Source organism: Ambystoma mexicanum, chromosome 11 (assembly GCF_040938575.1).
Source record: "Ambystoma mexicanum isolate Mex_15411 chromosome 11, UKY_AmexF1_1, whole genome shotgun sequence".
NCBI classification, from domain to species: domain Eukaryota; kingdom Metazoa; phylum Chordata; class Amphibia; order Caudata; family Ambystomatidae; genus Ambystoma; species Ambystoma mexicanum.
The window spans coordinates 699,242,961-699,261,946 of NC_090934.1; the positions used below are offsets into that span (position 1 = coordinate 699,242,961).

Consider the following 18,986-nt stretch of genomic DNA (forward strand, 5'->3'; position numbering starts at 1 on the left):
CAATCAAATGATAAATGGAAGTTTGACCAATTAGAAGCTGAGAGAGAGGTAGGGTCAGTGATGCTAGAACACACCCACATTCTAAACACATAAAAGCAGACAGACAGGACAGATAGGGACCTTCAATTCCATTTGCTGCAACGCGCTCTGCCGGACCATACAACATCCAGAGATCCAGACTTCAAATTCATCAAACCTCCAGAGAGCCAAACTAGAGACTTCAATCTATCCAGAACTAGAGACCCAGACCAGAGAACCAGAGAGAGCTGACCCAGATCACTGTGAAGTGCAGAGACCAGAGGCGAGTTTAAAACCTGACCAGATCCATGGCGAGGCCCATTTCACTCAAGAATATAGTGTGAGTACCTAGAAAACTGTACAGATCCAATCTCTTAGTTAAAATAATATAATTCAACCTATTTTAATCTAAGTAGAACTGTCTCCTAACTGTCACCTGTCATTTGTAAAGCTGTCACTTGTCATTTTTTAGTTGCAAGCTGCACTTGTCTTTTTGAACTTTAAAATTTCAAATCTGAAAAACGACCTTCACAAAATCGCTCATATCTCTGCAACCGTTTGTGCTAGAGACTTGCAGTAACTTTCATTTTGAAGCTGAGATCCTAGGCTTTCCTATAGAGATAGTCCTTGTGGTTCCTCTGTAATAGCGCTCGGCGCATCCGCGAATTTTACCGCGATTTGCAAATTTCTTCACATGTAAAAACTGCTGCTGCTTGCCTTCCATTTGCCAGAAATTCGTTTAACCTGCTAACTATCCCTGCCTCATTGCTAGTGTGAGCCTGGACTAATATTAACTAGATACCACTCACCCTGAACCTCTGAAAGGGAATTAAAAGCATTTCCAGCATATTACTCATCCATTGCTAGCACATATCAAAGCATTTGCCTGTGTTTTCAAAACTCCTATCTGTTTTCTGTGGTGTAAGCTTGCTGGGGTGAACTGATTTACAGTGATTGCATTTCTGAGAACTGTGTGCTTTCCTCCCATTCCCTTGCATTGCATAAAGAGGGGGGGAGTGAATAGCCAGAGAAAAGTGATTACATTGTTTTGTTAAAATCATATTGAGTATTTTCTATACTGCATTTCATTCATTCAACCTTGCATTTCCTTGAACCCTATAAAGCATTCTCTACCACATTATACTTCTGTACCTATTTACCAGTGTGCTACCTTATCCATTTCATCTCAACTCCTTAGTAATTATAAAGAAGTGTGCTAGTGCCAGATTCTCTGTTGTTAATCTGTATCATATCAGATTAAGTGTGATATTCAATTATTAATTTATTATAAAGTGTCATATATATATCTATTGTTTAAATTATCAAATAAACCCTTTTAACTTGCAAAACAGAACTACTTCTTGGCTCAGTGGGGTCAGGGGGATTCCAAGAGAGGGGTGTTATATAGGGGTAGTCATCCAGAATGCATGAACTGGACCTAAAGATATATCAATAAGGGTTTTCATTCAGTATTCTAGACTAGGCGTTAACTTAGCTGTAGTGCTGAATTGAATCCTCTTACAAATTGGGGGCTCGTGCCGGACGTTTGGGTTAGAATACCACTTGTGCAGCTTAATACAGTGTGCTAACTGACGGGATACATACATCCGGTCGGATCACCACGCTGCATTACGCTGTGAAGCATTCCTCAAAAGGGACACTCCAAGAAAAGTTCTGTTGTGCAAAAATAAAATACAAACTTCTGTAAGTCAGGACAGAGACCAATCTCTAGAATGACGACCTTAGTAGACATGAAAATAGCCAGAGAGCACCTCTTGCATAAGCTATTTGTGAGAGGTGAATGGACCGAACAGGGCCAGGATGTGTGGTTGCAGGCCATCACACAACAGGTCACTGAAACAGGGTCAGATATATATAGAGATCAGGGTCCCTTACATGTGGCCCTGAGTGAACTATATATGGCTCCTAAAGCCAAAGAGGAACACAATAAGATTGCCAGGATAGCAGCATACCTGTACCTATATATGGGAGACATGCAGGATAGATGTGCTGAAAGCCAAAATCTGGCAAATAGGCAACAGATGGCGTTAGAGAAGGTCCAATCTGACCTGGTCTCTTCTGAGCAGAGGCTGCAGAGGAGCCAGGAGTCAGAAGATGATAGTAGGCAGCACATCATTAAAATAAAGAAGGATATGGATGTGCTGCAACAGGAAAAGGTAGAACAGGATACCAGATTTCTGGCCTTGCAGAAGGAATACCAAGAAGGTTTGGACTCCCTACTGTAAAACCAGAAAAAGCTGGAGCAACAACTGGACTTCAACAGGGTATGTGCTGAGCAGGTAGTCACCCTGCAAGGCCACCTAGATAGAGTGAAGGCAGAGAGCAACAAACTAATTCTGAAAGACCTGGATACCCAGGCAGAGTTTGATCAGGAGCGCCAGAATGCTGGTGCCTTCCAAAGGCAAAGGGACGACCTGGCGGCACAGATGCAGGCTCTTAGTCAGGAAAGGGATACCTTAGGCCAGGAAGTCTGCCATTTAAAAAGAAAAATGGAAGAAAATCACCTGGCCCACAAGGGACTGGGTGACCTCCAAAAAGAACACCAGAACTTGCTAGAGCACACCAGGAGGGTGGAGGATGCTCTAGCAAGAAAGGAGCAGGCCAATAGGGACACAGCTCAGGAGGTAACCCTCCTGCAGCAAAGACTGGCCCAGTTCTCCAGGACCAACCAGGAAGCACAGAGGGAAAATGAGGCCCTCTGTCAACACAATGATAGGCTCCAACAACAGGTAGCGATGCAGGAGAGACTGATAGAGTCGAGTAAGGCCTTAACAGAGGAACTGAAAGCACAAATGCAGGCTCTTGCATTGCAACAGGGAGCAGGGGCGGATAGAGATGAGGTCCGCTGGGAAAGAGAGACTCCTGACCATAACCGCAGGAGCCCTAACACCAGGGGCCTTCATCTCCCCCAGTCCCTGGACTCTACCACCCCCATGTCCCCTGGCGCACATGAGCACAGGGCCGCAGGGATGGCAGATTACTATCCAGCTAAGAGTATGGGGCTCATAGGCCAGTACCACTCAGGAATGGAGGGGTGGGCATCCGGGTATGGGCACCCAAGTACAGTACAGTTCAATGGGGAACCCCAGGAGAGTAGGCCCATTAAGGGCATCCTGAAAACCTCTGCCCAGTTAGGTCAGTGGAGGGGGTACCCATCAAATCCTGGCAGCAAGGAGGAATCTGAAGACTCCTCTGAACTGCGCAGGACACAGGAGACCAGGTCCCCACATTCTGCCAGCCATTCCCAGGCTCGCAGAATCCGGGAAAACCTGGAAGAACAGACGGGAACCTCTGGGAGCAGTGCCTCTGAGTCCGAGGAAGAATGGACAAGGGTTACCCGAACCAAAAAGGCCAATAAGGCAAAAAGGGCCTTGCTTAAGGACCCCTTAAAGCAGATTAAGGCGATCAGGAGCGTCATCACGCCTTACCATAAGAACGCTAAGTATTCTGTTTGGGAGCACTTAGAGTTGTTTGAACAAATGATGGAGACTTTCCATTTGAAGGACAGCCAAAGCTGTATTCAATATGTAAAGTGGACACTCTCCCCGGAATACTCCAGTTTCTTTGCGGGGCTGGAGGACCAAAATCATTTAAGATGGTCCACATATAAGGCGGCCATCCTGAAACATTTTTCTGTTCACAGAAATCCTCAAGAGGCTCGCAAGGCAGCCTACAATTTGCAATGTGGGGAGGATCAGGCCCCACAAGAATTTGTGCAGGAGTTAAAGCGTGCTTTTGTACAGACCACAAGAAGGGTGCGCACGGATAGCAGGGAATTTATAAATACGTTTTTCCATGCCTTGCCCAAATATATCATGACCCAGCTCGTGAGGGATTTTCACGAGAAAAGATCTTTAGACTGGGTCATTGAACAGGCTACCCGGATCTATGAGGTGCAGAAACCGATAGATAGCAAAAGTAATGCCCAGAAAAACCCCAAAGCCAACAGCACCCCTGCTGCTGCCAAGGTGGCAGAGGTAAAGGTCACCCCCGTTTTGGATTTGGAGATGGGGGGGCCGAAAAACCTACCTGCACCTAATAATGCTAGGCCCAGAAGGTCTTCGGGCCAGTCACAGACAGGGAGCCAAGGAGGCAGCCCCACAAATGGGGTCCCTCGCTCTCCTGATTATGTAAGTCCCCGTTACAAGGGAAATCGACCCATCCTGGGTTATGTGTGGACTCCTCCAGCCCAAGGGGGGGGATCCAGCCAAGCACCTAACCCAGGGAACTTCCCTCCAAACTTCCCACAGGAGGGCAGAAATTTACCAAACCCTGGGCAGAACTTTTTCCCCAGATATCCACCCGACTTTCAGCCCCAAAACCATCCATCCTTCTTTCCCCAATTCCCTGAGCCCAGACCACTGAATCCGGGAGAGGGGAGGCCAAGGGTGGAGGGGTACCCAAATCTTCCCAACCCGGGGTATTACCAGAGGAGGGACAGCTACCCTTCCCGGGATCAGCCCAGGGGAGAAAACAGGGCCCCGTATCAGCCTGAGCGGGTTTCCCAGTTAGAGCGCCAGGTTCAAAACATGGCGCGGGACCTGGGTCACATACTGAGGGCTCAGCAGAACCCTCAGATGGGCGTGCCGGCGCAGAACGCACCCAACTCTGGACCTGGTGCTCCAGAACAATGACGGGGGCAGCACCCCGATAATTCACCGGTTCCCAGGGAGGAGGCACAAAGGGAAGGGGGGTGTAAAGCCTTGGAGGAAGCTTCCTTCCTCACTTGTAAACAGCCCCTGGAAACCCAGGAACCGGAAACAAAATCTCTTGCCCCTGAAAGTCTGCCTCCCAAGGAGCAGAGGGGGGGTAGGAGAAACAAAAGACCCAAACAGACTCAGTTTGAGGAGGAGGTACAGATCTTCCAATTTGAGGGAGAGGGATCCTCAGAGGATCCTGGGAAAAGGATCTTCTCCTTCAGAGAGGGGGGAACTCCTCCCAAAGAAAAATGGGTCCCTAGGGATGCAAATCCAGACTGGGGAGATGTGGAGACTGAGCTACCGCCGCCCACCATCTCATCCCAGAACCAACAGCAAGAAAATCCCCGGGTTCAAACCCATACTGGGGACTGCCTCCAAAGCGGGGGGGGCGGCCCAGAACCGGAGCCAGGGGAACCCACACTGGCTCTGATCTCCAGTTGCCAAATTTTTCTTTCAGATTCCCAAGGCTCTCCACAGAATTCTGCCCAAAATTCTTCTCTCGCGATGTCCAAAACCAGAAAGTTAGCCCACCAGTTGTCCAAAAATGTACATTATCTGTGCCCCCTTGAGGAGAAGGAGGGAAGATATTATGCCCCGGTACAAGTACAGGGGCAGGGTACAATCTCGGCACTGGTGGACACTGGATCTCAAGCTACCCTTCTGTCCAGAAGGGCCTTTGATGAACTGAATGCAGGAAGGGGAGAGGATTACCAAATTCCTCTCACCTCTCTTCCGGGACAACTACAGAACTTTGACGGGAAGGAAATTCCCGTTGAGGGGACTGCAGACTTGGACATTAAAATTGGGCGACACAAGCTGAAACACCCGGTCATAGTTGTGACCCCAGAGGGCACCCCTTGTTTACTAGGGAATGACCTCCTGAGAAGGTTGTCACCCCTAATAGATTGTGTAAACAAGGTCCTCTGGACCCAGACTAGCCGACCAATAAAATTAAAACAGAGTGTCAACCATGTTAGTTTAAACGGCACCTGCCACATGGTTGAACAAAAATCTGACCAAGTAGAATTTCACTTCCAGAATAGCCAAATTCCAGACGTGACAGTAATAGCAGTAGGACAACAGACTGGTGATGCAGGGTCCTCTCTATTTCTGAAAATCAACCTTCCTTCCAGTCTAAAGTGGTATTCCACACTGGAAGGAAACACTCTGAAATTCTATACCAATCCACAATCTGAAACTCCCACTCCTATAGTCCAGAAAGATGTGAAATCAGCTCAGAGCCTGGCTGATATTCAGCAAATTGGAGAGCAGTTGTTCATCCCTGTTCAGTTAAATGATGGGAAGGACTCTGTTCTCGCTCGAGTGTGTATGAACAACGGTAAGAGCTTCATCAGCGAAGCCATGTTCCGCCAACTCCCAAAAGATCCAGCCATTCCCACCTTCAAACTGATAGACGAATGGGAAATGGACCTGGAAGCACCTAATTCCAAACATCTCCTGCCAAGCAGGTGTATGCTCAAAATCTCCATTGGCAACAAGAGCATAGTCCACAATTGTTGGGTCGTGCGAGACGTCCCTGCCGCCTTTTACTTAGGCAGTGACATTCTCAATCGCTTTGCCATTAGTTTGGACCTAATAAACTTCAAAGCTTGGTCCCGATTAGCGGATAATCCCATGGGCTTTGATGATCCAGAAAAAGCATTTAGGTCAGCTCAATTGCTACCGTATGCAGTTGAAATTCAGGTTAAAGAGGAAGTCACCATCCCAGAAAGGACTCGACAATTCTCCCTGGAAGTGAAAGTCAAAAGGGGACAAGAGTTGAAAAACCCTGATGCTTACATACATCTAAATGCTTCTCTCCAACAGCAAGGGTTGGGGGTAAACCCAACTCCATTAGTCAACATAGAACATGACACCATTCCAATAGAGGTGGATAACAGCGACTTAAAGAGTATTACTCTAGCCGCAGGCACCATTATTGGAATGGCGGTTGATGACCGACATTTTTCCATCGACTTATTAAATGAACTGTTAGGACCAATCCCCAAGGACTGTTTTGACAGTGACAGTGAGGACAATACAACACCAGACAGGATTTTTACCCGGCATGGGGGGAACTTCCTGGTGTACACTTCCTGCCCCTATGGTAAGGAAGATGTGACTTGTGACTTCAGGAGGGATGAGGTGATTTTCCAGGTCCATGAGGGCTGCCTTTCCCACCTGAAGCCTCCGGTCCAAATCAGCACTCTGACCAGGGACTTCTCCACCCAGCTGGAGGAGGCCGCGGAGATAGCCAGACCAGAAGTCTTTCCAGGCTTCAGGCAGATGGTGGAAGAGAGAGTCAACCTAGCTGATGCCTGTGTGACTCTGGAACAAAAGCAAAAGTTGAAACAAGTTTTCTTGGATTTCCAAGATCTCTTTGCGGTAGACTCATATGACTGTGGTCGCACTGACATCCACACAACAACAATCCCCACGGACCCTGGCATGACTCCTGTGTTTGTGAAGCAATATCGCTTGCCTCTCGCATCAATGGAGTCCCTTACCGAAATAATTAAGAACCTTGAGTCCCGGGGAATAATCCGTCCCGTCCACAGCACCTTCAATAATCCGGTGCTGGGAATATTGAAGCCAAACGGCCAGTGGAGACTCTGCGCCGACCTTAGGGAGCTCAACAAACGGGTCCATACTTCCCGATGGCCTCTGCCCTACATTGACCAAGGGCTGGCCCAGATCCAGGGGTCACAGGTATTCACTGCAATAGACCTGACCAATGGATACTGGACTGTGCCTGTCAGTAGGGAGGACCAATACAAGCTGGCTTTTACCTTTGGGGGCCAGCAGTACACCTGGACCCGGACTCCCTTCGGATACCTCAACTCCGGCAATGAATTCAACATTTTTCTACACAAGGCCATGCCCGACTTGGGTGCAAGGGGTAACCTGGCTTATGTAGATGATGTCCTCATCAAAAGTTCATCTGTGGAGGAACACATAGCGGAGATCCGTTATGTTCTGACGCAGTTGAGGGCCGCCGGAGCAAAACTTTCCTTTCAGAAAGCACAGTGGTGTAGAACCCGTGTTAATTTCTTGGGGCATGAGATTACTCCTCAGGGTCTCTGTCCCCAGGAAAAGAAAGTGGAAGCACTTCAGAAACTGAAAGACCCCACAACTCTGCGAGAACTAAGGAGCCTCCTTGGACTGACTAATTACAGCAGAAAGTTCATTGAGGGCTACGCAGAGATCACCAGACCCCTGATTCATCTCCTGAAGGGGGGGGTCAAGTGGGAATGGGGTCCAGAACAAGCCGAGGCAGTAAAACAACTCAAAAGAAGCCTCTCACAAGCGCCTTGCCTAGCTTACCCGGTCAGAAACAAGGAGTTCTTCCTGGAGACAGGGTTCTCTAATACGTGCTTGACGGCAGTATTATATCAAAAGCATGACAAGGTCAATAAAGTAATCTCCTATGCGAGCAAAACTTTATCCTCTGTGGAGGAAAAATTCAACGATTGTGAGAAGGCACTCCTGGCAACGGTGTGGGCATTGAAGAATTACCGCCCGTTTATCCAGGGGGAACACATCATAGTAGAGACTCCACACCAGCCTCTGCAATATCTCCAAAGTGACAGAATCCGGGCCGGAAATGTGAGTAATTCCCGAATTACTTCCTGGATTCTGTCAATGCAAGGCTTTCCTGTGGAGGTCAGATATGGCCAAAACAAGAAGAGTCCCCTCGCGCAAGGTCTGGCTGACTTGCATGATTGTGCCAGAGAAAACTGTCTCGAGGACGAAAGTCTAAAAATAAAGGACAACATGGAGGCATACCTTAATTCCCCCCACAAAGTCTTTGAAGAAGACAAGTGTGAGGGAATGCCCACTGTGTATGTGGATGGATGCTCTTACCATGTTGACAACGACGGGGAGAAAGAACTAGTAGCCGGCGTAGGGAATGCATGGGTGAATGAGTCCCCAGAACCCTCCGCTGGATACAAAATTGGTCCCCGAAGTAGTCAGGTGGCAGAATTGATGGCTGTGCATCATGCCATCCTCACTGCTGTCCAGCATCAACTCCACGAACTGGTCATAATCACAGATTCGGATTATGTACGGAACGGGTTCGTGGAGCACCTGGTTAATTGGAAAACCAGAGGCATGTTATGTGCTAACAACAAACCCTTGAAACATGGGAAGTTGATCCAAAACATTGATGATCTGGTCACATCGAATGAGATGACCATCTATTGGAAAAAGATTAAGGGTCATTCCAAAGTAGAGGGACCAGACAAAACTGGAAATGACTTAGCTGATCAGCTGGCCAAAACCGGGGCCATCCAAGGGGATCTAATTGAGATTGAGTCCCTGTTGGGGGAAATCCAGGTCACTGCCATCACTAGGTCCCAGACAAATGCTCACAACGACCTTTCAATTGCACAATGGAGTAAGGAGACCCCTGATGCTGATTTGATTACTGCTCAGAAGGGGGATCCAATTATTGGTAAATTTTACCAGCACCTTGAGGACCCTGAGAACTTTCCCCTGACGGATACCGATTACATTGGGAAAGAGGACCTAAGAGTGTTGATGAAATGTCCAAAAATGTTCCGGAGCCAAGACGGTTTGCTGGTAAGGAAATCCAAAGCTGGCCACGATCAGTGGGTGGTTCCTACCTCATTCCGAAGCCTGATGTTAAGTCACGCCCATGATGCGGCCACTGCCGGTCATAGGGGGTTTCACACAACATTGGAAATCTTAAGAGAGGTTGCATACTGGCCACACATGGGCCAGGACCTCAACCAATATTTGAAGGGTTGTCTTGTGTGTGCACAATTTCAGCCGACATCCCTCACACACCGGGCGCCTTTACAAAAGAGGGGGATGACCCTGCCATGGTCAGATTTACAAATCGACTTTGTAGGCCCTGTGATTCGCTCGGCTAGGGGGAATAAGTACATGTTGACTGTGACATGCTTGTTTACCAAGTGGGTGGAATGTCTCCCAGCCCCAAATTGCAAGGCGGAAACTGCAGCTGCCTTGATGATTAACCACATCTTTTCCCGTTTTGGTCTACCTCAAAGGATTGAGTCAGACAGAGGTAGCCACTTCACCAGTGAAGTAATGACAAAGATGTGGGAGATATTGGGGGTCAAGAGAAAGCTGCATATTGCTTATAGACCAGCTTCTTCTGGGGCAGTAGAGAGATATAACCGGACAATTGTGAGCATATTAAAGAAGTTTGTGGCAGATTCTGGGCCAAGTTGGGATATCCGATTACCTCTGGTCCTAATGGCCATCAGATCTACCCCTTCATCTGCAACCAAAATGTCACCATTTGAGTTGATGACTGGGCGCAAGATGGTGCTTCCTCAGCATTTGCTCTACAGGACCCAAGAGCAGACACTGATAAATGCCTCCACTACTCATGAGTATGTAGAGAATTTAAGGAAACACCTCCAACATGCTTTTGCTTATGCTCAGCGGAATCTAGAAAGATCAGCTGATAGCATGAAGACCCATTATGACCTGAAAACTTCCAGGAAGGAATATCAGGTGGGGGACCGGGTCTATCTATACAACTTCCAAAGGAACCAGGCCAAGCAGCGCAAATTTTTGCCTACATGGAAAGGACCCTTTGAGATCATCGACAAGATCTCACCTGTGGCCTACAAAATCCACATCCCCAAAGGCGGTTCGGCAGAGGGGGAAGACAAGTGGGTCCACATAAACCAGTTGAAATGTTGCCATCCCAGGCACACTCTGCAACAACTGGAGGAATCCTCTGGAATCCTAGCGGGTACTGTATCAGACTAATTCAGTTCCAATCATAAAACATACCACATCTAGTCTCTAAAATATTGTGATTTGCATGAAACTGTCTCTTAGTTATACTGTTTTTTTTTTTCAAAATAAGAATGTAATGTTTCGTGATGATGAAATGCATATGCTGCCCCACTATCTCAACGGTGGTGGAAAAACGTCTATGAATAGGTATTGCCGCTCTTCCTTTGTCGTCCTAGGAGAAAGAAAACCTTGAGACGGGCCAAGGAGGACGATCCGGAGACCGGGAGCTGAGACGCAACGGGCTCGGGGTACCGCCCAATATTCCCATCAGGACCGGCGAGGAGAACCGATCGATCCGACCGGATGGAGGAAAAGATGCTGAACTGTGCCATCTATTGGAAGAAGATGAGGAAACATCCCAGATCTTGCGAGTCCCATCAGTGAAACCGAATGGCCATCGCAAGAGGGGGGCTTGTGGGATGTATTTACCCATGCATCCGAGCCCTACCTCAAAACTGTGCAGTACTGACATGAAAACATCATGATGGCCAGAGCTTCCCAGAAAATGCACAGGGAAATGCAGGAAGAATAGGCTGCCACCCATTTTTGCCGATGTTATGGGCACAGAAGGACACTGCCTAAAACCACCATTGGACTACCCGCACAGTAGTCTGAAACCATTGGGAATGGCAATGCTGATTGCCAAATGCAACCTAGAATTGTGGGGAATTAATTTTCTTAAATCCCAAAAATGGGTGCAGTACCAGTACTCACCACTATCCAAAAGCCGGCAGTTTAAAACCACCCTGTGTTTCTCTGAAGGCAAGTCAAACTGTCTATTTTAAACATTGCAACACATCTAAAAACTCACTGGACACCAGCAGACATTTGGTAGAATGGAGTGTTGTGTGCCTACAAAATCTGGGAAATGAAGAGCCCAAAACAATGCTTATAACAAAACTGCTATGGAGTCAGCAGTTTAAGTTGCACTGGATTTAAAGACACTAAAATCGAAAATGTTTAGATTAAATGAGTGACCTATGTTTGGTGTCACATGCCTTTGTAACTGTTTAAATGTCATAGTTTTAAACTTAGAATCAGCCTTCTAGCTGCATATGTGAAAATGTTTAGTTTTATTTGAATGCAGAAACTGGGGAACAGAAATGACAGCTTAAAGAGATTCCAATTTGCCTGGCAACTACCCCCATCAGGAGTGAAACTTGAGTCACAGCTGTGTTCCCAGGCCTAGCTGCCCTTTTGCTGCTCACACTAAGGATATGCCATCTATCTGATAATTGAATTACCTGTGCTCTGCAGGAAAGTGAACAAAGCCCTGTCCTGGCTCAGGCAAAGGTTTTATTGGCAGGAGTCGTAAATGGTCGTAAAAAGTGGCTTCCTCCTGAGGAAAGGGGAGGGGCACTGCCTGTGAGAGCAAGCTGGCTTGGCAGAACTGGAAAAACCAGAAATTCAACCTTGTGCTGAGGGTAAACCACACCCCTTTGTAGCCAGAATATTGTTTAGAAAAAGATGAATAACTCATAGTACGGACATGTGAAAATTTTATAAATGACACCATAATTCTTGTGATTTTTCTGCCCACATTTTAAGAGGTTTTTCGACCCGGTGGCATGTTCAGGGGGGTTTTAGCGGAAAAGTGGATATTACTCTAAATGTATGCATGTTAAAAGTCTGAAACTTCATCAGTTAATGTCCATACTCCCTACGCACATGTATGTAAAGTTGGGTCAATGTCAGAAATTGAAAAATCAGTTAAAAAGTCAATTATCTGCCATTTCTGAATGCAAGCTCTTAGAAACAGCAGATTTGGACAGAGACATGGCTAAATTCAGCCACACCATGTATATGTAATTTCAAACAACTGTGTAACTCTGAAATATGTCTTTTATTATCAAATATAGAATGTGTGCAATCTGACAGAGGAGTGTCCTATCTGCAAGCCATAAAATGACATCCCTCTGACTCACAGTTCATTCCCCAATCAAATGATAAATGGAAGTTTGACCAATTAGAAGCTGAGAGAGAGGTAGGGTCAGTGATGCTAGAACACACCCACATTCTAAACACATAAAAGCAGACAGACAGGACAGATAGGGACCTTCAATTCCATTTGCTGCAACGCGCTCTGCCGGACCATACAACATCCAGAGATCCAGACTTCAAATTCATCAAACCTCCAGAGAGCCAAACTAGAGACTTCAATCTATCCAGAACTAGAGACCCAGACCAGAGAACCAGAGAGAGCTGACCCAGATCACTGTGAAGTGCAGAGACCAGAGGCGAGTTTAAAACCTGACCAGATCCATGGCGAGGCCCATTTCACTCAAGAATATAGTGTGAGTACCTAGAAAACTGTGCAGATCCAATCTCTTAGTTAAAATAATATAATTCAACCTATTTTAATCTAAGTAGAACTGTCTCCTAACTGTCACCTGTCATTTGTAAAGCTGTCACTTGTCATTTTTTAGTTGCAAGCTGCACTTGTCTTTTTGAACTTTAAAATTTCAAATCTGAAAAACGACCTTCACAAAATCGCTCATATCTCCGCAACCGTTTGTGCTAGAGACTTGCAGTAACTTTCATTTTGAGGCTGGGATCCTAGGCTTTCCGCGCTCGGCGCATCCGCGAATTTTACCGCGATTTGCAAATTTCTTCACATGTAAAAACTGCTGCTGCTTGCCTTCCATTTGCCAGAAATTCGTTTAACCTGCTAACTATCCCTGCCTCATTGCTAGTGTGAGCCTGGACTAATATTAACTAGATACCACTCACCCTGAACCTCTGAAAGGGAATTAAAAGCATTTCCAGCATATTTCTCATCCATTGCTAGCACATATCAAAGCATTTGCCTGTGTTTTCAAAACTCCTATCTGTTTTCTGTGGTGTAAGCTTGCTGGGGTGAACTGATTTACAGTGATTGCATTTCTGAGAACTGTGTGCTTTCCTCCCATTCCCTTGCATTGCATAAAGAGGGGGGGAGTGAATAGCCAGAGAAAAGTGATTACATTGTTTTGTTGAAATCATATTGAGTATTTTCTATACTGCATTTCATTCATTCAACCTTGCATTTCCTTGAACCCTATAAAGCATTCTCTACCACATTATACTTCTGTACCTATTTACCAGTGTGCTACCTTATCCATTTCATCTCAACTCCTTAGTAATTATAAAGAAGTGTGCTAGTGCCAGATTCTCTGTTGTTAATCTGTATCATATCAGATTAAGTGTGATATTCAATTATTAATTTATTATAAAGTGTCATATATATATCTATTGTTTAAATTATCAAATAAACCCTTTTAACTTGCAAAACAGAACTACTTCTTGGCTCAGTGGGGTCAGGGGGATTCCAAGAGAGGGGTGTTATATAGGGGTAGTCATCCAGAACGCATGAACTGGACCTAAAGATATATCAATAAGGGTTTTCATTCAGTATTCTAGACTAGGCGTTAACTTAGCTGCAGTGCTGAATTGAATCCTCTTACAAGGCAAAGAGTGGGTGAAAGACGTCAACGAGAAACAGCAGATCAGCGTCACACACGACTCCAAGCCCAGCAATCACGCAATTACAATCGCCTTGCATTCCGGTACAACCCAGCTGATGATTATAGTTTGAGCAGGCATGTTCTCATTGGTATCATGACTGAAGTGTGTCCTTATTGCAAGGCTCTGAAATTTAATGGAGAAACAAAAGGAATGTGTTGCGCCGCCGGGAAAATTAAACTACCTCAACTTGGAGAACCGCCAGAACCATTGTGAAATTAAACATATTAGAAACGTGCGCTTTTTCTTTTCTTTCTTTTCCATTTAACCAGACTGAGCCACAGCAACGCGTGGCCGGGGACAGCTAGTTTTAAAAAAAGAGATTTAGATAGTGTTTGATACTGACAAGAGGAAACTAATTGGGCATGGAACACAAGCAATAATAACCAAAAACCACAATTATGAGAGATTGTGACTGGAATTATCAAATACTTCTGAAAAAGATTAAGCTAGAATGTATTTTAAAAACTGTGTGTATTTTAAAAGGTGTCTGTAATGACAGCTGTAACCTCTTCAATAAACAATATTTTTAAGGTTTATGTCTCTGACCTTCAAAAACTGCAGGCATTTATAAAGATTGTGACAAGTTTTTTGGAGTGTGGTCCTTTTATTACAGGTGCTACATTATCAGGAACTACTAGAAATGTTACCGCTCCCAGTAGAGCTAGCATTAATAAAGTGCAAAGCCCAAACAGGAGGGCGAGATTTTATCTCACTAGGAAACGAAAGAGCAGACAGAGCTTTTGTTCCAGAGTTCTAGCGGGTCTGAGGTGAACCAGGACTTGGAGTGTCTGATGGGTTTCGCTCTACGCGGCATGAGGAGGGAAATAGTGTATTGGCTTAGCTAAGGGTGAGGCGTATAGGTCTACAAGAATTTTTGGATCACTGTAGAAGGGAGGCTTAAGATTGGGGGTTTCCAGGAAGGACAGCATACGCTCTTTGGTAAGCTTATGTGAGTTATGTGCTAGTGCAGGTGACAGTGGTACGGTTCCATGTCATTTCATCGTCAGGCATTTCAAAGCCTGCAATTTAAACATGTTTTTTTGGGGGGTCCACCCCGCCCAGTCCCGCTGTCCGGAACCTATTTGTACCTATACCCAACCCCCCAACCACTTATCTGCCCTTTCCCACCCCCCCCCCCAAAAATGTGATGAACTGTGAAACAAGTTTAAACTGCAGACTTTGAAATGCCTGACGATGAAAGAACGTTGTACCAGTGGTACAGTGGAAGAATACGTTTCTTGGGGTGGGGGATAGAGAAGTGGATGACATGATGGTCTGACCAGGGGCATTCGGTGCTGGAGTTGATTACGGTCGGGCAGTTGAGGTCTGCAAACCAGTCCAAAGTACGACCGTCGGAGTGGGTGAGATTGCTAATGCAATGGCTAAAGCCTAAGGTTTCAAGTACTTTATAGAGTGACAGGGCCTGGAAGTCCTCGGGATCGTTGAGGCTGAGGTTAAAGTCACTCATTAGGATAATTTTGGAGAAATTCTTGATGTTATCTCCTAGGACATGGAGGAGGTCTTTGTGAAAGCCCGACATGGGGCTGGGAGGGCGGTAAACAATATGGATAGTGATGGTACATGTGGGTGAGGTGGTCCGTTTAAGGGACAGGATACCTCCATTCCCTTCTACGGATGTGTTGACCTGCCTGATAGGGAGTGAATCTTTGGCTATGATGGCTACTCCACCTCCTCTGGCTTTAGGGCGGTCTTTCCGATAGATAGTGTAATCAGTGGGAAGGGCTAGGGTGAGGGCAGGGCCAGGTGTGTCGTGGAGCCAAGTTTCAGCGATTGCTAGAGCATAAAGGTTATGAGAGGTGAGTAGGTCATTGATGCCAAGGGTGTGTGCAGGAAGGGAGCGGGCGTTGATTAGAGTGCAGTTCAGAAGAGGAGACTTGCCAGGGAGGGGCTCTTATTCCTTAGCTTGGTCTGGGTCATATCGGCTTGAGGGATCAACTGTGTAATGTCGGGATGGTTGTTTTGCAGAGTGGCAGGAGGGCGGCTGGCGGTGGTGGGTTCCATATTGGGAGAGCTACTCTTAACGAGGGCCGAGACAAGGCCGGCACTTGCTAGATGTTGCTATAAATCGGTTTAGGGCTACTATCCATTGTCTTTGTGTTTTAGGTGAGATCTGGGCACAGTAACATTTTTAGCAGAATTGGTATCCATGGGCAAAGAAACATTTATAGCACAAATGGCATTGGCAGGAGCAATTATAGCATTGGTATTCACGGCAAAGAAACATTTATAGCATACATGGCACTGGCAGGAGCAATTATAGCATTGGTATTCATGGGCAAGGAAGCATATTTAGCACAATGGCATTGGCATTGGTCTTAAAGGGCACAGTAAAAATGTTTGCAAAATTAGTATTGGCAGGAGCAATTATCGCATTGGTATTCAAGGCCAACAAAACATTTTTAGCACAAATGGCCTAGGCAGGAGCAATTATAGCATTGGTATTCATGGGCAAAGAAACATTTATAGCACAAATGGCAATGGCAGGAGCAGTTGTAGGGACTGGACTGGTAGAGTGAGGTTAACTAGAAGCAGCAAGAGCAAGGAACGGGAATAGCCAGCTGAGGGAGTATGTAGAATTCAGGCGAATTACAGCCCGCACTCCAATCATTCCCATTGGGTGTCAAACCGAAACAGGGTGAGGAGCGATATAGGAATGTATTTTAAACAACATCACTACGTTCTGAGTAAAGTCGTTAACAAGAAAGAATAGTTACCATTCGTTTTCTAAAAAGTTAGTTTACCTGCAAAGCTTTTAGATCTTGTTTCAGACCGGCAATTTCTTTTTCTTTTGTTTCTGCTATGAGTTGATATTGGCCCTTGAAAAAAATACAGAAAGCTGTAACATTCTTGCGAGGCAACAACTTGTGTTTCTATTTTGTTGAAAACACTTACATTATTGTAAAGGTTTTATCCATGCAGGTGACATTAAAGAGGAAGAGGTTGTTATATTACCTAAATTATTGGATCGACCCAAGAATTCTCTTTTCATGGATTTGAACATGCTGGCAATGGAATGCTTGTGCCCAGTTTGTAATTACTGGCATCACAGAGAATTGCCAAACCTACTACAGACAGACCCACAAGAACCGCATAAACAAACCGAATCACCATCCTTAAGACCCTGAGGACTCGCGCAGGAGGATCTAGCTTCCCTGTCATTGCCGCGACCCACTGGAACTCCCTACCACTGCACCTTAGAAGTATTGACTCGCACACAGCCTTCCGGAAAGCTATCAAAACTATGTTGTTTGTATAAACTAGACCCGACTGGCCTTGTTGCCTTTTATTGCTGTATGCTACCTCTACCCATGCTTTGTAACCCTCTCGGCTAATGTATGATATATGTAACAACACAAACACTTATGTACTTGCTTCACCTCGTCTGTTAGACCTTTGCTCTCTGTAGCCCTGAGCAAAGCCTTCTTACCTGTAACTAAGACACTTTCTTGCAACAACGCCTCGACGCCCTTGTGCTGTAGTGCGTTTTACAAATCCAAAAAATAAATAAAAATAAATACAATTGCATTGCTTTATTAGGTGAAATAAATGTGAGTAAAGAGGACATAGTCAGGAATCCTGATGAAATAAAATAAAAGCTATGGTCACATGACTGCACCATCACTCGCACTTTAAAAAGTAAATGCAAGCTATTCCTTCATTTGGCTTTCGAAGATAAATTATTAAACCAATTGTCAAACTATTTGATAACATTTCCGGATGCAACGTGGAGTTTTTTTATTATGAGAATTAAATTTAATCTGCTGCTGACGTTAGATGTTTTGGTCAGAAAACACAAGCTGGTTAACACGCTAAAGAGTTGCAGACTGCATAATGACTAATAAGCTTGAGACCTTGGAGCACCTATTTATAGAACCCCATTTTACAGTTAAAAAGGGAAGCTCATTTTGCCAGATTTGTACACAACATATCCAGTATACAAGCTAAACATTTTTGAAAACGTATTTTATGTGTGAAACTAACATCAATTGCAGCCAACGGTTATGAGCAAAAACTATTTGGTGAGGGAAATTAAGAGTTACTCACCATAGTGACTAACATACTCCTAGTCCATAGTCCCCTTTCCTCCATAATGTATGCCCGTCGCTCGCTTGTGAAAGGATCAGAACCTTTTTTCTTCCAAAAAAGAGCATTTCCCCTTTACATTTCCAGCCGCACATAGGCGCAGAGCCTGGCCTCAGTCTCCTTGTATGTGCCAGACAGCTATACTAGCCTGACCTAATTATACTGGGAGGAGGAAGGAGGGTCGCATGGAGGAAAGGGGACTATGGACTAGGAGTATGTTAGCCACTACAGTGAGTAACTCTTAATTACGCCTACGTCCCGTCCCTTTTCCTCCATACTGTATAGGCGAATACAACCGATAGCGCCCTAAGGGAAGAGTGACATTGATCACTTAGCAAAGAAATTCTTGAGGACAGCTTGTCCAAATTGGGCATCTGCCCTGGCACTAACATCTAGACAGTAGCGCTTGCAAAAAGCCGATGGCGAGGCCCATGTGGCTGCCTTACTAATGACCTGCCATGACACCTGTCTCTGGAAAGCTACAGCTGCTTCTTTAGCCCTTAAGGCATGTGCATGCATATTTTGGTGGCATGACTTTTTCTGCAGTTTTTAGGACTCAGCGATGTCCTCCACCTTCCAATGCGCTATTGGCACCTTAGAGGTTTGCCCTCCGGGGCCCGAACCGCTTAATGTGACTAGAAGGGACAATCGACTTCCTGAACTAATTAGACCTGTCAAGTTAGAATTTAAGAGTTCTTCTGATGTCTAGGCAGTCCAACGATTTCTCTGCCTCCGACTTAGGGTCCAGAAAGAAGGTTGAGTCGGTAGGAATGGTGGGTGTGTTCTAATGACCACCGAAAATTGGGGCTAATAATCCAAGGAGCTAAGGACTGTTATTGA

At 45.7% G+C, this 18,986-nt stretch overlaps 1 long non-coding RNA gene across 1 annotated transcript in view; it reads right to left on the reverse strand.

Moving 5' to 3' along the window:
- The window catches only part of LOC138504764 (uncharacterized), a 245,847-nt gene extending 228,965 nt beyond the window's left edge, over nt 1-16,882 (reverse strand). The window contains exon 1 of the long non-coding RNA XR_011279954.1: nt 16,805-16,882. This is a non-coding gene — a long non-coding RNA (uncharacterized lncRNA). The remainder of the gene's footprint in view (nt 1-16,804) is intronic.
- Nucleotides 16,883-18,986: the final 2,104 nt, after the last annotated feature.